This window comes from Phasianus colchicus, chromosome 1 (genome assembly GCF_987193195.1).
Source record: "Phasianus colchicus chromosome 1, bPhaCol1.hap1.1, whole genome shotgun sequence".
NCBI classification, from domain to species: Eukaryota; Metazoa; Chordata; class Aves; order Galliformes; family Phasianidae; genus Phasianus; species Phasianus colchicus.
Window position 1 is genome coordinate 6,816,119 of NC_143436.1, and position 25,771 is coordinate 6,841,889.

The window sequence follows — 25,771 nt, forward strand, 5'->3', positions numbered from 1 at the left end:
CTTATCCAACCTACTTCTATCCCCTGCTGCCCAAAAAACATTACTTACAAATAAATAAAAAAGGGGGGGGCGGGGGGGGGGAACATTCAGGAGATTACAATGCCTATTACTTTGAGATTCGTTGTGGAAATCCCCAGTCCTTTTGGATTTTTTTTAGTCTTTAAAATTAGTTCCTAAAAATGTCCTGATTGGATGCTGTTCTGGAGATTTTTACAACAAAAACCTGAGTCCTGAATTAAGGGATAGCTATAGATTTAGATGATCTCTAGGGGGAAAAAATACAAGCATCATTCCCATTGTCCTAAATTGACACATGTAATGCAACTTCTTCTTTTTAAGCAGTGCAATTCTAGGATTGCAACGTGAGCATTGGCTGTAGGTTCACAGCAGGTTCAGAGTTGCCAACTCCTTCTGGAAATGAGCATTGAGTGGGAGGTGACCAGGGGGAAAAAGAAGAAATAAAATTAGTGTTTAATTTTGCAAGATATGGAAAAATACATGACAAGTGAAGCAGATTTTAGAAAAAGAGAAGAATGTCTCTAGACACATAAAGCAATATTATCTGATATTTAGTTACAGACTATAGCCCGCAGTCTGTGTTCAAGCCAAACTTCCAGTGGGTTTACAGGAGCTTGGCTTGAATGAGGAATGCATAATGCTCTGCTTTGCTTCCAGTGCCAGCCTGGCCAGCTCTGAACCAGGAATTGCAACACTATAAATGTTTTTTTTGCATTCTTTTTTCTCTATGCTTCACATCAGAGCAAGCTTCAACTTAGAAACCAGAGACACCTAACCTAGGAGATGCACTCGTTTCTTGCTAGCCAAGTGTGTTGCTGCTGTGATAGTAGGTAGTCAATTTTAATTCTTGGAAGGGATGCTCACGCATCTGAGGTCAGGGTGGAGGGGGGGGTCCTTTGCTCATAATAAGCCTTTTCACCTTGGCCAGAAAGAAGGATTCCTATCAGTGCCTGAAGGGCTCTCATTTCTCACTGACGTGCATCTCTCTCATTTGGCTGCAGAAGACAGAATACAACTTCTCCTTTTAAGTTGCTGCATATGAAAAAAGACAAAATGCAGCAGCTCATAGCTGGGCTCTGATATTGTGAAGGGAAGTTCCACAGTGTATTACTGACTTAAAACAACTGTCTTTGCTTGATTTCATTACTGCTTAAATGTAGCTTAGTATCTCACATGCTGGCCCACATTTATTTATCATTAAGACAAGGCAGCGTAGAATAAGTCCTCAGAGTTTCAATATCTTTTCCTTACCGTACTCATGCCTGTGCAGTTCTGCAGTGTATTACTGGAATGGATTGAAGGTATGTATGCCTTATTATATATTGTAGAGTGTAACATCTTTGGGGCAGATCCTCTGTATTTTTGAATGTTTTTTCTGCAGTGACTGTTACAACAGGGCCCTGTAGACCTTGATTAAGGTTCATGCATTTCACAGTAACTAAGAGAAGCAACTTTTCAACTTGCTATATACAAACCCTTCATTTGGAGCAAACACATGGTAATTCATAGAGGAGCATGTTTTTCAGCCAGAAATATTGTTTACAGTACTTAATTTGGCCCAAGCAGTCTCCAGCAGCAGTGACCCATATCTGTTTTCAGCGTGCTACTCCAGGCTCTTTTAGGTCATTTCTTTTTCCCATGTGCGTACAGTTTATCGGATTTGGGAAAAGGTCCTTCAGCTGCCTGTGTATCTTTGCTCAGGAGCAGCAGGCTGCTTGTAGTGAGAGATCCACACAGGGATTCAGAAAGGAACAATTTTCAGCTTGTGAAGATGCCTGCATTGCTACCTGGAAGCTCTGCAGGAGCTAGACTCTTCTGGGCTGCTTCTGTGCCTTTTTGCTCCTTCTCTCCTCACCTCCACATCAGGGGACACTTAAACTTCTTTACTTTCCTGGCCTTCGGAGGATTTGAAGGTCTCTCAGCATCCCTGTGCTCTTGGTTTCTATGCAAGTGAGAAAGGAAATGGAGAGGACTGCAGCTGCCTTCCATCAGTCAGGCCTTTGATTTTCTTGTCGGATTTGAAGACATAGATATGGAGTGAATTTGGAATTGAGAGATGCCAGGTCCCCATCTAGAAAATGGGGGGAGAAAGGTATGTTTTTAAATAGGCTTTCATAAAAGATGCAAACTCAGGATTACTTAGGGGAGAAAATCATTATTTAAAATTAATGTTATTTTTAGAAAGTGGAGCAGCATTTATGTTAACAGGAATGGAGATTTTATTTTTAAGCCAAACAAAGCCTCAAATCTCAGAAAATGCAAAATCGCTGCTGATAATTTTTGAATGCAAACCTGGAAGGCTTTGCAGAAACTTAGAAGGAAATAAATCAACTCCTTTCTCCTTCTTCAAAACTCTTTGGGCAAAAAAATCTGTAAATATTTAACAGCAAATAATCACATTGCCAAGAACCAGCAAACAAAGCCCTTTTATCCAGTCCTATAATATGTTGTAAATAATGAAAAACCCTCGTAGATCTAGCTGAATTTTTTTTCTTCTTTTTAATCAGTGAAGAAGCTTAGCATCTAGCACTTTAAAAATCCATCAACATAGCTAAGACTCTTTTCCAGTCTCTTACCACTTCACGTCATATTTTTGTCTGTCCTTGACACATGCAATTTGCCCTGCTGATACCTGTTTAAAATGCTGGGAGCCTTCAGCATGTGCTGCTACATGTTGTGTGCCTGTATGAAGCCTTCCCCTTTTCTGCCTTGCAAGGTATGAACTACCCTGTTATCTGCTTTTAGCTACTGCTGAAAGGTTGCTGTGACCACTGCTTCACCCTGTTATCACCATCCATTAAATATTCAAACAAACACCTCTGTGCTTCCTGCCCAGCTGCTGTGGTGGAAGAATTTCCTATAAATATCTTTATTTTCCTTCTTATTTGATAAGAGAGGTAGAAGGAACCCACTGAACTTAGAGATCCGCTTATAAATTATATCAGAACTGTTCAGTGATTTTATATTCTTAGTTTCCAGCCAGCAGCTCGTGTCTTGAGATTCCCTGCAAGTATGACCATCCTTTGTAGTCACTGCTGTGTTACCCAACATATTGGAATTAGCAGCACTGATTATGGATATATGGATTTATGTGTTGCTGAAACAACGTCTCTATAGGCAAAAGGCAGTATGTTTTCTTGCATTTTTATAGTGGGTCTTTTGCTAGCAGGTTCTCTCAGCTCATAGCTCATTTTTTTTAATAGCCTCATATAGGGGTAATCAACCAAATGCTGTTGTGTGGTGGCTTTTTTTCCCTCATAACCACAAGTTGCCCTACTTACCCAATGCAACTCGTATATACATAATGTGCCTTTCCAAGGACATCTGCTAATTCCAGATGATAAGCTGAGAGTTTCAGCTAGGGTTCTTTCCGTTGAAAGAAGACCTGGTTAAGCTCAGTAGGACTTTAACATAATCAAATGTTAAGGAATCTGCTCAAATTATAGCTGTGATGATTTTCTGTGTTAGTGGTTACTTCAGTGTTGAGATGTTAATGAAATCTCTGTCATTAGAGGGAGTGGTACTCCTTGATACAATTACATGAATTTGGAAGTTAGGTGTTGCAGCAGGAAGTCATTGAGGGGCTGTAGTAGATGTGGCCCGTACTTAAAGTGCTGGTGTCTGTATGCAGTAAAACTGGTAGTAAAACTTGGCCAGCATGGGTGGTTTGGAATCAGGTCAGAGATGGTGATTCCAGAAAGACTGGTTCTTATGCATAACTTGAGGACCGAAGCCAAGGCTTGCTGAAGTTGATGCACGGGCTCCCTTTGATTTTTAAGGTGCTCTGTGTCTGTAATCCAAATGCACTGTATATAAATAAAGACAAAGAATTTATGAGAATTAGATGAATTCAGTGTGACAAGTTTGATTTTTCTCTTTGCTTATGAAACACAGCTGTGTGCTTCTCTCTGGAATTGCTGGAAGACAAGTATTTTGATAGCTATATGTTAGGAGTCCCAATTAGTGCAAGAGCTGGCTCAGAATCACAATGCTTCATGAGGTGGTGACAAAGGTACGATTGATAGCAATGTAATTTGTGGTTCTCATGATTGGTCTTCAGGGTTTTCATTCTCTCCACTTTTTTTTTTTTCTTTTTAAATAAATGTTATCAAGTCATCTTGACCTAATATGTTGGTAAGTCTAACAGCATCAAAAGACTTGTGGTGGAACTTGTGGGCTCCAGGAAGATGGGAGATGAGAGTAACTGCTTCATTCCTGTGCTGGGTGAGGAATGCTTAGCAGCACCAGGAGTAATGGGAGTAAAAGCAGAGGGTATGTATGGGCTAGTATTAAACACAATCCTTTTCATACAGAATGTTAGCTTGTTGAAATGCCTCTACTCTTGGCAGAAGACAAGCTTCGTAACCTAAGAGGATGTGATTTGAGTGGAGTTTTCATGCCCCATGTGCTCATTGTGTTCTTGCCACTGATGCAAACATTATCTATAATTACATTTTCAAGAGACTGAAAATTGCAGCCTTTGTGGAACAGAAATGCAGCTGAAGAATGGAATGTATATCCTCTCCACCTTCATTATAAGGCTTATAAAAATCAAACTATAAGGCCCAGTACTGTAGCTTTCAAATGCAGGAAACCAGCACAGTTAGTCTGTGCAGCACTTTTTTTCATTGAAATTTATGACACTTTCATGATCAAACTACTGCTGTTACTTCCAGTAGTGTGTGGTTCAAGCTAGTCAACTTTGTAATTGAGATTGATATAAATAAAATAATTAGTCAGTTGATTGTTTATTTGTAATATTATTTTCACGGATTTGTGATTTTATTCCCAACTGGTAGTATGGTTTTTTATGTAAGCCTTAAATGGTTGTTGAAACTTCCTACCATCCCATGTTGTGGAATGGATACATTTTTCAGAAGAAGAAAAATGGTATGGAAAATGCTATTTTTTCATGCTTTTTTTCCTTCACATAAAGGAATTTTAGCGTTGCAGTTTATTACAACTAAAAGTTGTAATAATGTAATGTTATCATTTTGTGCTTTAACAGCTGAAGGAATGGAAACCCAGTGGGGAGGAGATAAATGGCCTTGATTTCCTAATTATACAGAGCTGGCACTGGAAGCTTAGTCAGAAACTTTTGGGGGCAGATGACCAATCCTGAATTGTTGCAATGTGCTTTTTGGAGTAGAAATACACAGAATCAAAGTGTATCAATTTCTGGCATTAGTTATAGTTTATTTTGTACCCACCCCAAGAATGTTGAGCATTTGAATGATCTCTGAAAGTGGAACTTCTCCCTATGGAGATGACCACAGACTGTGTTTGAATAGAAAACAACATACAGTTGTTGGTCCTGTGATTCACTACATTGAGGAGAGTGGGTAGAGATGTTTAATGATCACATGAATGCTAATAAATAAGTGCAGAATGGTCCTGAATGCCTGTGCACCCATGCACCCAGCAATTAATGAGTGCATGTGGGTAGGTCAATGAATTTATTGCCAATAGCACAAACAGTCTGGGCTAAAATTAGTGTGTTCTCACTGCTATCCTTTTATTCTGTCTATTTTTTCTTATCCTGAAGAGAGAGTTTGAATGTTTCTTTTACATTCTTTTTGTGTGTGTGTATTTTTTAAAGCAATTTTTAAAAAATAACTTAAAATAATGCCAGTCTCATTTTATACATTTTTATGGCCACTTAAGTTTCTGTGGAAGAGGCTCCAGGCCATGTTACAGCCAGGGAACACAATAAGGGCAATTAGATCCCTGTACTTCATGCAGTCGCTGCCCACTTTGATAACTCTGCCTCCAAATTCTGCTGCCTGATTGCTGCGAGTTATGCACAAGAACACTGTGGTGATTGAGTGCTGGAGATCCCAGGACAGCTTCTATTCTTAGTGGTCCAGCGAAACTTATTAAGAAAAGTAATTAGAACAAAGCTCAAGTACATTAGCCTCCTTAATGCTCCTGAATTCTCAGAGCTATCTTCAACACTGGCAACAGCTGTTTCTTGTAGCAAAATTGAAGTAACTTACTTTGTTGAAGTTAAACCTCCCCCTTTGGTCTTTGCATGGTGAGAGAAGTATCCTCCTGTAAAACAGTATCGAGACCCAGACAGATGAAGGGATGGTGGGGTGCAAACTAGTGAAAATAATCTACCTTTGATGCAACGGTTCTCTATAGAAGTGCACAAGAAGCAGCCAGAAACACAGAACCTTGCCTGATGTGCTTCTGTGCCATGTCAACTCCTGAAGTTCAAGAACTAGAACAGGCTAAATAACTGTTTCATTTTCTTCAAGAATCTTTTTTACTTCTTTATTTCTTCCTTATTTGTTAAGTTTGGCAGGCTAGAAATGTTTTTGCTCTGCTTGTACCCAGTGTTATATTTGTGCAAGAAATAGTCTCTGCCATCCTCCCAAAGATTTCTTTCTCTATTGGAATCTAACAGGCAGTCTTAGAACTATTCAGTCTTGTCTGATGAATCAAAATTTTGTTTCATCAAGAAGTTTTTGAGGGAGATTGCTTTGGTCTTTAAACTACTTCAAAAATGCAAGAAGCTGTCTTCCTGAGACAGGAATATTCAATAGAGATGATGACCTTCAACAGAAAGATGTGCTCTACTGAAAAGACTGCAGGGAGAGCACTTCCTGAATGTCCACATCATATACCTGTGTGCATTCAGCTTGCATACTTACCTCTTTCAAAGGAGCTCTCTCTGCTAATGCTGGTATACGTATAGGAGGATAAGGACTTAGTGTCCTTTGGTTGTAGGATGCTCAGTCAGGTAGATATGGAGACTTCAAACCAAGCAGGAAGATGGATTTCTGGGGTTTTACATTCACTTACTGAGTAAACAGTGTCTGTTCCATAGAAGGAACTACAAACTTTCTTTCCTTTTGCCAATTAACTAACAATTTTTAGATCTTCTGCCACACTGAGATTTTTTGTCTTTGTTCTCCAGTTGCCTTAGAGAAGTCTTTTGAATGTACTGTTGCTCAAGGTCAGACAGTCATGTCTAATGTCAGTCCTGGCAACGTGCAATCTGTCCAGTGAACTTAATTGAATAACACACATTTGTTCTGTTTAAAACAAATCCCCTCATTCAGGGAAAGCTGATGAATTGCAAGAGTTGCATGGCAGTTCATATGCCTGTGAGCACCTGGAGGATAGGTCAGAAGACCCATCATTCTGGTGTTTGATTTCCCTTCTCAGCCACCTTTAGATCTACAAGAGGAGTGAAAGATTTTTATCAATAAGTTGGCTTGTTCCTGTGTTGCATTAAATGTGACTCATTACAGATCTTTGTGTCTTAGGCTTCCAATGGCACTGAAAATACTACCTTTGTTAATTCTAGATTTTCATCAACACTTTCCAAAAGATGAATTGTCCCACTGCTGCCAAAGCAGGCTGATTTTTATCTGGTACTGCAGACATGAAGATTCATGCTAGTTTCAGAATCAACTTTTTAATAAAATACATTGCTTAAATATAAACATTACGGTAGTCAGAAAAGATTCTGCTGCTACCTGCCTTAATGTGGCTGCTTCCCTATGCTGAGGAACTGAGCTCCAATCCTCAGGCTATTTTATTCTGTAATGCTAATAGCACTAATACAGTATCATTGTATTTGAAGCTTCAAAGATACTATACAAGCATTTTCTTATGATTCCCTGATCTTTGCATTTATACCCAGCTGTTTGTTATTCAGTTCAGCCATCAGCATCTAAGTCTCAATGGACCATGTAATATGCAGCTGTAGCCAGATGTAATGCTTCCTATTCCTAAATGTTTCTGTGAGAAGCTAAGAGTGGCAGGCTAAAGACTACTGATAACAGTGTTGCTTGCATTAATTTAAACTCTAGAGCTACACTGATTCTGTTTGGCAAATTTATTCCATGGCCAACAAGCAGAGCAATATTTCCAATCTCCATCGTTGCTAGCAGTGTTGACATTAAATACATCGAGTATGTCTGCGCTGATACAGAATGTACTTATAGTGCTAATTCAAATAGGAGAAGGATGTCCAATCTGCATAAGCAAATATATTTTCAGATACAGTTCTATTTAAAAGAGATAAAGACAGAAAGGAGCCTGTTCTAAACAATGATTCCCAATAATTTACAACAGCTCAACAAATCTTCACGCTCTTTAATTTCTCGTTTTCTATGGATAGCTGGGAAACCTCTACGATGGCTTGCTCAAGCTGTAATTACAGCTTGCTCCACTCAGCCTTTTTGCCTTGGGTGCTGGTACAGTAAGGAACTGGTGTTCAACTTTCCTGCTGTGGCTCACTTTGAAGCATTTAGTAGGTTGTTTTAGTGGGTGATGGAGCTTGCACACAGGTTTTGGTGCTTGATGTTAGTGTATGAGGAACTGTGAAATGCCTGTGTTTTGTTTACTGCATACGCTTCAGGACACTGGGTAATCCTCCTAGCCCAGCCAGGCTGCTTGGATGAAGAGCAGTGTCTTGTTTTGGGCTCAGTGCGTGCCCAGGATGCTGCAGAGCTGCAGGTTTCTGATTCCATACATGTTCATGTTTGGATTCCAAAGCATTGCACAAAGGATTTGATGTGATTGTAATGAATTACATAGGCAAAGTGCTTGTTTGAAATCAACTCCATTAACTTGGAGTACAAACCATTGCAAAGTCAACAGTTTTTCTGAGTGGCTACCGCCAACCATCTCTTTTGAAAACACTAATGGGCTGTTTAATTAGGTGATGAAAATTGTTTACAGTCGGCGATCTCAAGTTTTGTCACTTTAATAATGCTAAAATTCAATCTCTTCTTTGATTCTTGGCTACTCTCTCATCGTTTCATAACCTGCTTACGTCTACTTTAATTCATTTGTGTGCGTTAAAATTGAACCTCTCTCATGCAGCAGTGGTGTTTACTTAACTGCACTGTGTCATTAGTATAGGTGGAGAATGCACAGTGATGGTTGTTAAACAAGCGTAGCATTGCCAGAGAATATTTATAGTTGTGGAAGATGAATAGTCAGCTCAAAAGGAACCAAGTACATGAGACTTAAAGAAAATCTTGCCAACAGCACCTGAGTTTCAAGTGTTCCTGTGCATCTCTTGATCTTGGGTTGTGCTAGCTTTTGTTTAGCTGCTGGGTTGATAATATGTCACTGAGAATCCGAGAAGGGGCAACATATAGAAGCATCCTTATATGCTTGGTTTTAGTTTGGTGGCTGCTGTACAGTTATGGCCTAGAGCAGAATTTTTCTTTTAATTTTCCTTAATTTTTATCCTTAGAGAAGGGGCAACTGGTAAAATAGGAGAGGCTGAACTTGCTGTTCATTTTTTGAATGTTGTCATCTAAATGTTGTCTATGTGTTCCTTTTCCTTTACACCCCATACACTGACCAGAAGACCTATGAGTTCCCATCCCAACAAATGTGCAGGCTAAGTGACAGACCCAAAAAAAAAAAGAAAAAAAAAAAAACAGACTTCCACAGAATGCCCAGGGTTGGAAGGGACCTCAAGGATCATGAACGTGCCACATGAAGGGCCACCAACCTCCCAATTTAATACTAGACCAGGCTGCCCAGGGCCTCATCCAGCCTGGCCTTGAACACCTCCAGGGACAGGGCATCCACAACCTCACCACTCTCTCTGTAAAGAACTTCCCCCTGGTATGCAACCTAAATCTTCCCTTCCTCAACTTAAAACCATTTCCCCTTGTCCTGCTGTTATCTACCTGTTCAAAGAGTTGATTTCCCTCTTGTTTGTAGGCTCCCTTTAGGTACTGAAAGGTTGCAATAAGGTCTCCCCACAGCCTTCCTTTTTCCTCAGCCTGTCTTTGTAGTGGTGGTGCTCCAGCCCCCTGATCATCTTCATGGCTCTCTTCTGGACCCTCTCCAACAGTTCTCTGTCTTTCTTGTACTTTGCCCAAAACCTACATTGGGAAGTGAAAAGCGAACTGGAAGTACACCAGGAGATGCCTGGTTCCCTTTCTTCTGGTCCTGCACCACCTCAAATGAACTCAGATTTTGGTTTGGTTTTCAGTAGCATTTGCTTTGTGGCACGTATTTTTCAGGTGCTCTCTGCCAAACCTATTGGATTTTTTTTCTCCATCTAGATCTTTGAATTTAGAAGAGGTTGCAGCCTTTTAGATTAGGTTTGGGTGCCACCAAGAAGGAAACACAGTGTTTTTTGGGGACATGATTCTTGGTTTATTCAGAAATCAGTGTTGATGCTAGGTTGATGCAGGGGTATGAACTCCCTACAGCAATTCTGAACCTCTCGTGTGGATTAGGTAAAGGTTGTGCTTCAAGAGACCCAGTCCCATTTACAAAATGCGCATGATGGCTTTTAAGTCCTGATTACTTTCAGCAGGTCCTGATTCCCTAGCATGCAGCTGTGCAAGTGTTCTTTAGCCCTAAAAGTCTATAGGAAGGGCAAAACTTCAGCTGTGATTTTAAAGCAGATGTTATTGTGGCAGTTGTTTAGGACTGACCACCCAAGTATACAAAAACAGGAACAGTAAGAAGGCTGTATGCAATGGAGCAGGCATCTTCAAGCATGACATTACTCTTTTAAGGTGTTTTCCACTGCTGTTATGTGTATTTAGCTTTTCTGAAATGGAGGTAAATAGTCAAGCTGTGAATAGTTTTACTCTGGTGTCTCTGACATTCCTGGATGTCTGGAAAGCATTGTGATGCTGGTGTAATTTAACAGGTGGTTTACTGTATAAATAAAATAGGTAAGGAAGAAAGTGTTTATGTTCAAGGATTAGGATTGCATAAATAATTCAAAGGAAATGTGCATTCTTCCATTTTCAGGCTGCTATATTCTTGGGAAGTTCTCTAAATATGCATAGAAAATGCAAGCAAAATGTTTTTTAAAATTTCTAACTGCATTTGCAATTTTCTCCCTAGGGAGCAAACAGATGAACTAAAATAAATAAGGTTTATGTTACAGCTGTAGTGATAAAGAAGCTTGACTTGAATAATAGCAGAAAGTAACGAATGCCGAAGTTTGCAAGAATCTGTCGCATATCTTTATTATATAATCAAACCAAACAGTTGGGAATACGTTCAAATGCTAATTCACACCCTATTGAAATGCTATAGTTCAACATAAGCACAGTTTTAAGAGTACCACTCAAACTCATTATAATAAGGGGTGTTCTTAAGAATCTTTTCCCTTTTCCCTCATGTCTTACCTGCACACCCAGAAAATTTTCTCGTTTCTTAAAATGTTGTTTACCAAAATGAAATGAAAATACTTTGTTAAGTTTCTTTTTTTGGCCAAAGTAGTCTTAGTTTTGCTGTTTTCAAAGCTAGCAAACAAAGGATGAAAAGGAGACTTTGTATTTCTCTATTCCCAAAACAGCATTTAAATTGAAACATAATTTTATAAACACTACATCTGAGTACCATTTTGCTTTACAGGATCTTTTACCTCCGGGACACTGGCTTGGATCAATTTTTTTTCCTTGCAACAGCTGTTCAGTGCATGAAATAGGCTAGTGGATGTGGTCCAGTTTATAGTGGGAAAGTGTCCATGTCAAAACCACCATCTCAGTTGGCACTGAGTACCATCCTTGTCTCAGCAAAATGGCCAGAAATTGAATGAGCATGAATAATGAACCCTTTGCAATTGTCCAGGTCAGGTTGACAGCAATTTTGCCTCTGTGTATTGATAAACTTGGCAAAGGCTCTGCGTTTCCAGGAGAACAGAAACCCTTCTTGATGATTAATTCCTTAAAACAAAATGCACCGAGTTGAAAGCTGCGTTGGTTCTACTGCTGATGAATACCATGATACAGTTTTGGAAACATGCTAATAAAGAGAAGATCTACTTCTTACCCTGAACAGTTTTCATTTTAAAACCACAACTAGAGAAGCAAAAGAAGGCAGCTTATTGTTGCAGCAAGCCAGGATATGGGGTTTGAATAGTACAGATTGTCACATGACCTAAATTTTCAATTTTGGGTATCTAAAGTTAGACACTGAAAATCAGGCCAATTATTTTAGTCTTCTTACCCATTTTTTGCAAGCACAGAAATGTATTGTAAAGCCTCGTACTCATTTTCTATGGAAGTAATGATAATTTAGTTTTAACTTTGTGCTATTTCTCTGAGGAGCTCTGAATATTTTTGTGAAGTGTGTCAATGTCTTGGTAAAGGAAGAAAAATTGATTTTTGAGACAAAGGGAGGTTGAATCTCTGTTCCCATCTTAATGTATAACTGTCCTTTCAATCCAGCATGGAGTCTTTGGTGATATTTGCAAGGAGGATTATTTTTCCTGGCTTCATGGAGAGTGAACAGCTCATTTTGAGATGTGCTGTTGGAACCAAATGTTGATGCCTTATATAAAAGGCATGAGCAGTTTTTTCTTTGGTGTACATAGTGAGAGCATAGAATGCTCTCATACCTTCTTTTGAGGGATTAATGACGTGTAAGAGGATTCTTTCATGGTTGCAACCTTGAGGACTTTCCTCCTTTCAGGTCCTGCTTTTTTTTCTTTTTTCCCTCCTTTAATTGAATTATTGAATCAAACTCTGAAGTCTCTTGGTGGGGCTGCTTAATCTTGATCTTGTTGAGTATTTGTTCACTTAGGACTAAACTTTTCCCGCTGAAGGGCCAGGTGGGAGATCCTTCCATTGCCCAAAAACAAGGTGCTATTTTTCCATCAGATTTGTCTTCACGTAGTCTGTCTTGATTTGAGTCAAGTTAGGTGAAGAATGCTTTGTTCATTATCTTGTCCCATGTGACCCATTTGTCCAGGCTGAGTCCTAGAGCTGCTTTCAGCAACACCATCCAAGCCAACCTGTCAAAAGCAGTACGCTGAAAGAAAGCAAAAGAGGCATCCCAAGCATAAGCCTATCTCAGATGCTCTTCATCAAAAGCTGAAAGTGAAGACAGAGATTTAGATGTGTGTGGTTTGGGAAACTTCCAGTGAAAATCTTTTTATTTGCAAAATGTCACATCTTTGTTATTTTGGTTGATTTAATAGAAGGATGTCAGGTTTCTATCAAGGAATAGGCTTTTCCTGAGCAGAAGAAGAGATGAATTAACAAGCTACAACTGGGCCACCATTTATTCAACCGAGTTCTCCACCAGCAAACTTGGTTAGTGGTTTCCTATTCCTTTGTGGTGTTGAAAAACCAGAACCCTTCCATCTCTCCTTCTGAAACTGAACTCAAGACTTGCAAGGACAGCACACAGTCAGACCTTTCACATTAAATGCTTCCTGGCCTGTAGAGCTCGCAGTAATTCTTATGTGTGTAATTTTTATCCCATGCAGTTCCCATTCACCTTCACTCCCTCATTAACTGTCCTAGGATGTCCCGCTGTTCTGTTCATATCTTGACTAACTACTGCTCCAGTAAAGGCAGGCTGTAGATCCAGTTCTGGTGATTAGTAGTTATCTTACTGTTTATTTACATGCTATACAGTTCAGAGGCTGCTTTGCAGTGCTCAAACATAGCACAGAAGATGGTCTATAGACCAACTGCTTACAGTCAAGAGTTCAGCTCTGTCTTGCACTCCTATTATTGAATGAATTTGCTTCTCATTTCAGACTGTAGACTGTGAAAGATCTTTAGAGAAAAGACCTTTTCCTTGTACTGTGTTCTTACAAACCTAATTCTGGAGACCCTGGTCCATGAAAGTTCTAAACAGCTTCTACAGTGCAAATAATCATTTGGGAAATACTGATTTAACTCCTACAAAAACAAATGTATTTGCTTGTTGTTGAAAGGCAGAAGGGGGGGGTGAAAGGTGCATGAAGAAAATGGATGTGGTAGGCTGCTGGAAAATGGACCAGTCTATTAGGAATTAGAGCTAACAGGCCTCTAAGCTTCTTTCATCAAAATTACTGCAGTCAAAAAGAAAAGAAAAGAAAAGAAAAGAAAAAAAACAACTAAAAAAACCCACTTCACATTTGTGCTTAATTTCACCTCTGTTTATTCTCCCCTCCTGTTCCCTGAAGAATGTAGATGAGGTTTAAGTTAGTCTTAATAGTAATAGGTTTGGAATCTAGCACACTTTCACAAAATTAACTTTGCTTCTGTTGATCTGGGAATTAAAATGCTTCATTAATTTAGCAAGTCCTGGTTTGACAGCCAAATAATGCATTTTGTGACTTGTACTCTTAAGTCTAAAATTCTTATCTGCAGTTCTCCCTGGATGTCTGTGAAATTCAGGGCAGCAGAAGAGCTGCATGGCCTGGAAAGCAGGAAAGTGTAAGCAGATAGGTACAAGTAGCACATTACAGTTTAGTGTGAGTTACCGTGCTGTGTCCAAGCATTTCTTCATAACTGCGTGAGTTGCAAACTATCAAGAATTCCTTGTTTCTCCCTGCCTTTACAATGTATGTTTGTTATTTTCCTTTTTTTTTTTTTTTTTGTTTTTTTCCCTCCCTTGCCAATATAACTCTACATACGCAAGGACGTTTTGGTGAAGGGAAAAAGGCTTCAAGGCATGATGGATTGCTGCAGTGTACACTGGCAAAGGGGGAAGGGAATGAAAAAACAAAGATGCATCTCTGTATTAAAGGAACATATTTGTCATCTCCTTCATACCGAACATGATGTGGTACTGACTGCTGGGAAGGCAAGGAGATACCTCTCATAATTGTATACCTGAGAAGTTGGTGACCATTCAGAGTGTTCTCATGTTGGTAGTTCCAGCCTCTCTGCAAGATGTTCTTATCCTAAAGACACTTAACACTAAAAACTTCCAGGAGCTATGAAAACCATGCTACGATCAGGCTTGCAGACTGTACTGTTCTGTCACACACACCTGCAGAGGACTACCATGGTGCTTTGGAGTCTTCCCTTGTAGAGAAAAAAAAATCTCTATCTTCAAATCTCTCGTAAATATATATGGTGCTCCAAATCACTTCTGTTTGTATTGTAAATTCTCTTGAATTACTCTGGTTCTGGGTTGTAGGACTGCACTCAAATTGCCTGGGCACAACCCAGACAAAAGGCTACTAAACACAACTACAAGAAGACCCCTAGATCCTCAGGGCTCCATAAAACTAATCGTAAAGAACTGAAATATAAAACAAGGAGAAATAGTTTTGTTTTATTGGTGTCTAAGAATGCTCTCTTCCCTTTTGTGTCACCTTAAAATTGAGCGGTCCAGCAGCTTTACAGTGAAATGATGTAGAAGTAGGTACTGGTTTTGCAGCATGTGGCATCCGTGAGTTCCAGATTAGGAGAAAAGGTTCAGGCAGTTCAAATTCATTCCCCTGGATGAATATCCTTCGGTGTATTGTTAGCATGCCAAGTGTACTGCAGTATGCCAAAACCCAGTGCAGTAGATTCAGTTTAATTTGCACTTTGTTTTCCTGCAAACTCTCCTATTTGTAAAGTCTTCCCCACCCCTACTAAAATGTCACGCGAAGCTGATACACTGCAAAATTCTGTTTGTGTGCCCTGCTGAGGAAGAGGGATTTTTACCCACGCTAAATGAGTGAAATTTTTCAGATTTCTTTTCTCTGTTCTAATTATCACAAGATGAGTTTGTAGGTTCTGTAGCTGAAGCGAGTTGTTTTGTTTTTGAAGGGGCGCGAAGTGTAATGCAGGGTATGTTTTCATGACACAGCAGCATGAAATGTGTTTTGCCATGCATTGTTTTTTATATATATATTTAGCTATAGCTTTTCTTTAATATGTTTCTGTTAGCAAAATTCAATATCACCGCCTGTTTTGGAAGGGGTGGGAGCAGAGTTAATTTTGCTCTCCTGTTGTCTAGGAAACAGTGGTAGTACTTACTTCCCCTTTGAAAATAGATAGTGAATTCCACATTCAGGGAGCAATGAATAAGATAAAAAGCCACAGATTAGAAACTTGAATTAGACACCATTTGAGAGAGCACAGATAAGTTGGTGCTCAGCGGAAACTTTCAGGTTGTACTGAAGTAAGAGTGGGGCTAAGATCGGTTTTTAAAGAAGGAGCTCAGGATTTTAATGCTCTGGACGTTAGGCATTAATTCAGCAAAGCATTTAACTGTATGCTCGTTTTCGTGATAAAAGTGCTGTCTCAACAACTAAGGGTGTTGTCCAGTTTCTACATTAGGTACTTTGTCTCTCATTACTCGGAATTCAGGTCAGTGCATTTAGTGTGCAAAAAGAGGGGAGGGAGAGAAATCAGCAACTGCAGTTTGGGTGCCTGCACTGCAAACAAGCCATCTATCTAACTCAGGGCTATAAATACTGATACTGGAGACAGAGTTAATGACTGGGAACAATGGATCAGGATTTTAAGAAGTGTTGACAGCTGATGTGATGGGCAGTAAATGACAAGTGCATTTTGGTGCAAGACTGAAATGCTTGGAATTATACATGGAATAAGGTACTTGGAATAAGGAACTAAAGCACAGAGCGAGAGCTGTATGCAACGCTGCACGTTTGACTGGAAATGTAGGTTATGTACTTGGTACTAATTCATGTCCCAGCGAGCAGAAAAAAAAAATCTCTTCAATTCAGACGGGGCTCGGGCTGTAGATTTTTCTGACTAAAAAGCTCTGGATAATTCTTTTCTTATGTATTATTAATAGTTCTATTACATTAAATCTTAGGTGCTCAGAACGTTCCTCTGGAGGTGTTCCTCCCTCCCTCTCTCTGCGTTGTTCCCAGCTGAAGTCTGTGCTCCCGGGTAGGTGAACCTGGGCTTTGAGAACAGGCAGGCAGAGACCAATGAGAAGCACAATCCACGGGACTAATTTCTGGTGAGCCACTCAGCAGGTGTGTTTTCAGGAGGGATTTTAGCATAGTCAAGGAGGTGCTGCCCTCCAAAAGGAACAGTTTGAAAAATTGCAGAGTCCTGGGAAATAAATGCTACAAGATGTGAGTGGAAAGGGAGGGAGTGATAGAAAAAGGAACATTTTGGAAGTGATTAAGCACGAGGAAAGTGTTACAGAGTGAAGAATAGATGTTCTGAATGTGTTTGAGGGTGCAAAAAAGGGCGCTGTCAGAAGCTAATGTAGATGAGAAAATAAATCTCCTGTCGGGGTTTGCCACTGCTGTGTTGTGATTAAAAAGGAACCTCTCCGAAACCCAAGACAAAAAAAGAAAGTAATGGAAAACCTTCTTGGCTGTTCTTTTGTTCTGCTGTGCACAAGCAGGCCCTTGTGAAAGTAGTCAGTACTGTACAAATACACATGCCATGCTTCTGACTAGCAAATTCCAGCTCCTCGTGAGAGGTGTTTTGGAAAAATAAGTGCAAAATTAAGAAAATAAAAAAAAGGAGAATGCTCAAGAGGATTTGTGATGGGTTTGCAGAGTGGAAGTAGGATACAGGCTCCTAGGTTGGAAGAAGTTTATGAAATGGCAGTCAATTAAAATGATAAGTAATAGGGGACTGACAGCCTGCATGTTTTCAAATGATCGAGCTGTAGTTTGGAGTGCAGTGGTGAGCTGCAGCATTTATTTGGATGTCCTCCTATAGTAGTCATTAGCCACCTCTTCCTTATCTGTAGAGCAGGGAGAGCCCTAATGACTGCAAATATAATGATGCCTTCAGGGATGCTTAAGGAGGAACATGGCTCCTATAGCAAGGTGCAGTCTGCTTCCCTTCATCTCCTCTGTTTCAGCGGTGTGCAGAGCAGCTGAGGACATGCCTCAGAGGGGCTGTCAGCCTCCCCAGCATACATATTCCCCTGAACTTCCCAGAGCTGATAGACAATTAGCAGTTGCTCCTGGGCACAGGGAGGGAGCTCCACCAGCTCGTATAGGGCCAGCAGCCATTTGGCCTCCACTGTAGAGAAAACAGAAATGTGTGTAACCCTTCAGCACCAGGTGGGCATTTCCCTGCACAGGATCATGGAGCAGATCCTCTACAAGAGGCATCCATGCCCATGACAAGCTTTCCCAATGCTGCTCTTGCATTGTTTCACTCTGTCTTGGGCTGCTGCAACCTCATGTTGCTACCCCAGCCATTTTTCAGGGGAGAGCTGCTGATACACCCTGCACACATAAGTGCAGCAGTGCAGCTTTCATTGATGCTCTCAGATTGGACAGCACTGAACTCCTCTCTTGGCCAGAGCTGGGAAAGGCAAATAGACAGGAAGAAGCTGGAGCTTGAAGAAAGTCACCCTGCAGCATCTGTGTTTCTGCCTCTCCCTTAGAGAAGCTTGCAGGGAAAAGACAAGCTTGATGGATGGTTGTATTTTCAAGAGGATGGGATGTGAGACGCATCGTACCTGGCACTTAATAGACACTGTTTTTGAAGTAAGGCTCCTGCATGGATGTACTTGCAGACTTTCTTCCTTTCTGCCACAGGTCATGCTAACAAAACAGGTAGGGTGGCATAGACTGCAGAATGAGCTGCCCACGTGCAAGGTGAATGCCAGTATTGCCATCCTTCTGCTATTGCAGTTGACATTGTGGTGTTAATTAGCAGAACTAAGTGCCTTTTCCAGCCAAAATGCCAATTCCTACAGTGGTATCAGCATTCACCCTGTGTAGTTTTCAGTTATGCTACAGCAGTGGGTTTCAATGTATGGGTCCCTAAATATCAGGTTTTTTGAAAGAGAATTAAATCAGGCATTATCTGCCTTGACTCAAGCATCCTCAGAAATCTGAGGTTGTACCTTGGATGTTTGTTTCCTCTGGAGGGTAAGGGGGGCACCAGGGGAGTTATGGGGACTATCCAGCTCTTTGAGATGCGGATGTGAGATCAAACAAATGGCCCTGAGGTGTCTGCTTCTGTTCATTTTTATAGAGACCTATTATGGTGAGACTTATATAGTCTGTGGCACTGTGACTTCAGACATCTGAGACGGGACAGGGTGGTGCGTGGAGATTTCTAATGCCATGAGTAGGCACCAGAAAAGAGAGGCAGTTTTAAAGTGTGCTGCTTTAATGAAAGGTTTCAAGGCAAACTAAAATTGAAGCCCCTGCATAAGGTGATCCATGAAGATGCTGGCTTTCAAAAGCTTAGAAGGAGATGAATGCTTGTCTGCATACAAAAAGGACAATGTATAAAAGTATAGGGTTTTTTTAAAAAGACTTTTAAAAAATCAGAAATTGGAGTCAAAAAAAAAAAAAAAAAGAAAAAAGAAAAAGAAGATGAGCAGAGAAGGAACAGAGGGACTTCAGGATTTTCTTTGTTTTGTTTTCATTCCAGTGGTCAAAGCTTCATTCAGGACATCCCCATCCCTAGCCTTTAAGACACGTCCCATACAGTGGCTTACCTCACAGGGATTGTGAGCATGCTAATTACTGATGATAGTTCTGAAAGTGTGTTTTCTTTCCATGTTGAGAGAGACTCTATTAGCCAATGAAAATAATTAAATGTATATTGTCTAGATGTGAACGGTGATTATGCCCTCTAGCTAGGAAAGAATGCTTTCTGATGAATAGAAGCCTATATCCTCTATTCAAATGAGTAAATTTCTTCAATTTCTGCAAAAGTGGACTTTTGAGTAGTGGTATCTACCAAGCCCTCCAAAACTGAGCATCAAAGCCTTTTCCCAGAATAATTTATAATATGCTTCTCTGTATTTTGCCGACTCTTAACAAACTCTTCCTCTCCTTTATGGCTAGCATGACTGTAATTGGAAAGCTAAGTGATTTATAAATTATTAAGAAGTGGTGAATATACCTAATCTGAAGGAATATGGGCTCTTTCAACTTGTGCACCTGCTGTCTGGGTGGGGACAGCGCTGGATCATGACTTGCTCATGATTCCACTATCAAAACTGGAAAAATCTGTCTGCCTTTTAGGGCAGCTCATTTTAAGTTAGTGTTGATGAGAGGTCATCACCCCAACTGCCAATTGCACTTGATTTATTCAAAAATTGGTGAAAGCAAAGGTAAGGAATTTGTAACAGTGCTTAGCATTGACCTCTAAATCTGAGCATGCTGAATGCTGGTTCATTTTCTTCCTGCAAAGGGATAAATCTCCATCTGCACAGGGATGCAAAATTTGTTCTGAAATTATGGTAGCTTTTAGTTATATTAAACTTTTGAGTTGTCTTGCATCCCTCCCCAACACTCTTTCAGCCTGGAAGAACAAAGCAATTCTGGGAAACAATCTGCCTATAGCCTCTTTCCTTCCAGCTGGGACTTCTGGGTAGCAGGGAGCCAGGGATGGAATGCTGCTGGGTGCATTCGTACCATGGGAGTGCACAAAATGCAGGGACAGGATATTGATTTCCAAAATGGTACAGTTGCTCATGAATTTCATAGAATCATTGAATGGCCTGCGTTGAAAAGGACCACAATGATCATCTAGTTTCAACCCCCCTGCTATGTGCAATGTCGCCAACCACCTGACCAGGCTGCCCGGAGCCACATCCAGCCTGGTCTTGAATGCCTCCAGAAATGGGGCATCCACAGCCTCCTTGGGCAACCTGTTCCCGTGTGTCACCACTCTCTGTGTGGAGAAACTTCCTTCTAATATCTAACCTAAACCTCCTCTGTCTTAGTTTAAAACCTTTCCCTTTGTCCTATTGCTATCCACCCTCGTAAACAGTTGTTCTCCTCCTGTTTATATGCTCCTTTCAAATATTGGAAGAAATTGTGGCATTGCCTCAGAAAGATTTCACGTGCGGATATCAGTTACAGGAACGTCAGCTTCAAAATGTGGATGAGAAGAATTTCATGCTAATCCATTCACTCATAGTCCTTGCCAATGTTCAGATAAGAATTTCTGTGGTGTTCTCACTTCCCTGGCACAGATAGCACCTGAAGCATTAGGGAAATTGAGGAGGAGCTGCTCTCTGTCCTGCTTCGGTTGTGTGTCGTTGTTGCTAGAGAAACACAAAATCTTGGACTGGGATGCTGGCAGAATAAAAGTAATTCATATTTGATCACATTTAAAGGAGAGAGAAGGAGGGACCTTGTAAAAACCCTGTTCATCCACTAGAGAGCATATAGGCAGTGCTTCTCCTTGGAGAAAATAAAAATGTCATGCTCTTATTATAAAAAATAATGCAACACAATTAAAATGTTTACTGTAGTTCTACCGTTTGCTGTCACGTAAATGAACAGAATATGTAAAAACTGGAAGAAGGTTTTGCAAATAATATAACATCCATGTTTCAAAGCCTCTTATCGCCTTTTAAGTGTTTAATATCTTCTTGTTCTTAAGAGCTTTCCTATACTTCCCATGGAAATAGTAAATCATTGACAAAGTTTATGAGAAATCCAGGAGTGGACTTGAGAAGGTACAGAACAGATCTTTGCAAGGGCAGTTCATGGCTTTTAGAGGAATGGTGTTTCGATTTGAGCTGGTGTGGTTGGAAAGAAGCTCCTGAAAACGTGGTGTGAGTGCTCACTGCAGATGATCAGTGCAAGAGGCTGGTGCTGAGAAGGTGATGTCCTTTGAAGTCTAATGATATTAATGTTGATTTGTAAATATTTCATTAAGCTGTTACTCTTCTGTAGTGATTTTAGCACCTGAGTAATGGAGCACAGTTTTTCTCCCTGATCTGATTTCAGTTTTTATCCTCTAAACTGCTTTGTTTGTATCTAATACATGTATGTAACTTTAAATACAGACCGTAGGGTTTTGCATGCATTAAATGCATGGTGGTAGACCCTACTAATTAATTACACTTTTTTTTTTTTTTCCCCTTGGGTATCAAATTTACTTTTTCCTGAAGCAATAGTACTGTTTGTTAATGCAGTGCATGTTATAGGCAGTTTCTTCCAGTGGAATAACCTGCTGACTTTCTCTGTTGCCCTACTTAACCTTATTCCAGTTACAGATCACTTTGCTTACTTTTGTAACCTGTCGTGAGAGCTGTGAGAGCTAGGCATGAAAAATAGCATATACCAAGCAGGTAACTCTTGTGGCACATGCATTTTCCTCTGTTTTCATTCTCTGTCTGTGTCTTATTTTGTGAGTGGTAAAATCTTCCATAGCAGGTTTGGTATGTTTGTATAGATCAGCATGGTTTAGGTGCAGCACAGGAGTAGGTTCATTCCATGGCCTTTCCTACTATATGGTAAAATGTTACTTGTATTTATTTTTTTCCTTTTTCATGGACCACAAATCAGAGCAAATACTTTAGGTGGTATTTAGACTGTGACTGGATTTCTACTGAAAATAATGAACGGCCTGGTCAGAACTTTATTGATGTGGTTTGCCCTCACCATCAAGCAAAACTTTGCCTTTTGCAAGTGATCAATTGATCCACTTACATTATAACCTGGAGTTAGGAGCAGAATTGTTTGTTAATATCTCTCATTGCAGTAAAATGACTGTTAAAGTCCATTACTTTTCTGGGAAAAAAAAATGGGATGTATTTAATTTTAGCTGCTTCAGTAGTGTACTGGTGCATATATAAATCCCGATGAATGAAATCAAACAATTAGGATTGGAAATGAATAACGCAAGGCATGTGCTCGTTTCAAAGTTTGCATTTTGTTTCTGATTGATTTTTCTAATTTTTGCTAAGTGCATATATGCCAGTAAAGGCTCTATATCTGCTGTATTTTTAAAATGCCATCGTGTTGACTTTGTGGGATATAGCTCTGTTATTTGACAACATGTTCTGATTACATTTCACTTCTCAGAAGAACTGCGCCATTAAAACAGCTGATGTAGAATTTAAGTATGTCTGTTCACTCTTCAAGTTTGTTTGTAGTTTTTTGTTGTTGTTGTTTGGTTTAAATTATACTTGATTCCTAGCACTGCACAGTCAGTTTACACTTCAGACAAGGATATTTTTCCCCTTTGAATGACAGCAAGCATTTTGTGTGTATATATACAAGTGAAAATGTGAAGATATCTGCCTTATAGTTGTTTTTTTTTTTGTTGTTGTTGTTGCTTTAATTGATATTTGGATGATATAAAGCAAGCGTATGACAATAAAGTAGACCAGCTTTCCCAGCTGGATGTCATATTTTACAAAGTATGTAACCAGAGAAACTGTGAATTATGTAAACTGCTAAATAGGATTCTGGGTGTAACATATTACCAGGCTGACTGGAAGATACCACAGATCACTTGCACTTTCTGAAACAGCGTTACTCTGGCTACTTCTCAGAAGTACCAAACTTTGCTAAGTGGGGGGAAAAAGAATACAGGGAGTGAGTGTCATACTTCTGCTTTCCTATGTAAAGTGGGAAGTTCAGGAAGGCTGAAACCAAGTGATATGGAGTACAACTGAGCAGCTGGTTGCCGTGTGCCTGCTCTGCTGCCTGCAGGTAGAGACGGGGTGAGCGGGCTGGCCTGGGGCTGCTGGCAGGCTCAGGTGCTGTTGTCCCAGGCTGGTGAAAAAAGCACTTGGTGAGTCACTTTGGGGTGGTGGTTTTGCTTTATGTGCTTTGTTACATCACCAAAGAATGCAATTTCACTAGAACAGGCATTCTAAATGCTGTTCTTGATATAATTTTTTTTGCTTTTCATGCTACATCTGTGTCTCCTGCCATTCTGGCCGTGCTGTTGGATCACATGCAGCACATTGTTGTTTATTGACCACTCTGAGTGTGTTAGGTGCCGTGTGAAGGAACTTAATGCAGTAGCATTCACATTCTGTCAGCAGATTATAACCATTGGAGGGTGTGCATCTTGGTTTTGTTTTGGGAGGAAAGACTCTTGAAAGGATCAGATCTGGAGATAAGCTTTGCTCCTGTTGTAAATGTGTTGCCACACAGTGCATGAGGCTGTGCTTGCACAAAGCTCCCTGCTCAGAACAGGTCTGTTGGAGTTGTACTAGGTATGAGATTAGTGTTTGTGAAAGGTATGCATGTAAAAAAACATTCAGATCTGTATGTTTTAGGTGTTTTTGTTAAGATGAGGAAAAACTGACTGCTAATGTGAGCTAGGCTTCCTAGTCAGAGGATTTTATAATTCATGGCTAATGCATGAGTGAAGGGCAGTCCCAGAAGACAGCATGTAGTGGGACAGGACGGGTTGAAGTTAAACTTCAAGTGTTAAACTTCCCAGGCCTGCTGTTTAGGTTTTACCATGGATGTTTTTCCCTTCCAGAAGGTTTGATGTACCAGTCCCACTGCCTCCTTCTTTGCAAAACCCCATGGCTTTCCTTCCCCATCACTGTTTCTCCTTGCTTCGTGATTAGGACCCAGGCCTCAGTGAAGTGATTGTGAAGAGGCAACAGGGCCAGTCCTGGGACTGGCCTCTGTGCTGTCGCTGGCCCTGGAGGTGGGGGACAGGCTGGGGGATGACAGGCCTCTCTGTAGGCTGTCCAACTTGCCTGACTCTTCATTACCTAGAGAAGACACAAGCTGGTTACAGTACGTTCATGATTCTTTCTGTCTTCTGGGCTTTGGTTCTCTTCATATCTTTTGAGTCTCTTTCAAAGGTGGTGATGCCAGGCGATGCAATGATGGCTCTCTGTTCATCAGACCTTTTCAGCATTTTCCTTCTAGGAGATGGTTCACTACACTACCACGTGTATGGTAGGAAGGTACAGAGAGAGACAGCCATGCTCACACCTTAGAATCGTAGGATCATCGAGGCTGGAAAAGACCATTAAGATCATCTAATACAACGATCCACCTTGACCTCAGTGAGTGGCAAGCCTCCTTTTCCCTATAAAGCAAGCCAGAGTTGCAAGCTTGCTCTTGCAACTAGTCAAAGGCACATACTTTCAAAATCCCAATGGAAGAATAGGAAAATAGCCAGAACTAGAAAACACTTGCACCATGCCCTTACAAAGACCTTCCCAGCTTGCTGTCAGATGAAGGAAAGACCTGATGCATGTCTCCAGAAAATTTTAGATTTCAATCCATTAGTATTTTCCTGGTGAAAACCTTGTACAAAGCATGTCTTACAAGCTTACAGAGAAGGTCTGTTAGGTACTGTACATTGGGCGCTGCTCTTGCCCACAAACATAAGACTTGATGAGGAAAAAGGAGAGTGCTTTTGCAGTGGTGAGTCATGCGATTCTCATGCTGCTGCAGGCCATGACCTTTGCATGGGAAACTCCATTACAGCATGGAGATCGAGCACACACCATGGTGTGGGTGTTTGTAGCTGTATATCTATTCCAGTTTTAAGCTGTAAGGTCTGCATAGCTTGGCAAAAATGACAAAAGAGCAGCTTCAGTTGGTGCTGGGAGGAGGTCTTCTTGCAGAACCTCTGCAAAATTTTGCATCAAAATCTTGGGAACCTGAAAACTTGTCTTCTCTCATCCTTCCTAGAAATCCTTTGCTTTTGTTAGAAACACAACTTTTTCCTATTAATACATTTATCCTCATTTACAAGTCTATCATTTTCATTTCCGTACGAACCGAAATCTTGTTTTAATGTATGGAATAACAATATAATAGCTTTTAGGCACTGTGACCAAGTACTTGAAAATCCAGAAAGTTTAAAATTAGCATTGGAACTTGTATTCTTCTCTCAGTATTCAGGAAACATGGAGTACCAGTCATTGCACACCAGGAATTGCAAGGCAATGACAAGCCATCAGGCTTAGCAACGTGGTATTAAGAATACAATCAACTTGAATTTTCAGTTGCTTCTGTGATTTTGAGCTGTTAGATTCAAAGCACAGTATGAATGTAAATATTTCTGTCTAGGGCTCATCATTTAAAACTTTTATCAGTGTGAAAATGTGTTTTCACATATTCATTTCCCTGTAAGATTATAAGCCTTTATTTAAAGACAAAAAATAATAAAAGTCTGAGAGGTTTTTTGTTTTTTTTTTGCTTGCTTCCAGAATTTGGTCTGCATCAAAATTCAGCCTTCTCAGCTTTTCCAGATTTCCTTTCCCAGTCATGTTCTGCAGTGAGTTCAGTACCACCTTTCCAAATTAGTTAACCTTTTGCCCTATAAATATTCTTTGATGGAAATTTTTGTTGTTTGGCTTAGATTTCTGATTGTCAGCAAATGGAGGCTGATAATGAAAC

The 25,771-nt window shown here is 40.3% G+C and overlaps 1 protein-coding gene across 10 annotated transcripts in view; it reads left to right on the forward strand.

Moving 5' to 3' along the window:
* The window catches only part of CELF2 (CUGBP Elav-like family member 2), a 373,475-nt gene that overhangs the window by 139,304 nt on the left and 208,400 nt on the right, over nt 1-25,771 (forward strand). Inside the window, exon 1 of one of the 10 annotated variants that reach the window (XM_090134564.1) lies at nt 16,665-16,687. The exons of 7 other annotated variants lie outside the window; for them this stretch is intronic. The gene's annotated coding sequence lies outside the window, so the exon portion shown is untranslated. Of the gene's footprint in view, nt 1-16,664; nt 16,688-22,526; nt 23,184-25,771 lie in introns of those variants that run through there. 2 more of the 10 variants (XM_090134545.1, XM_090134557.1) reach the window with 2 other exon arrangements.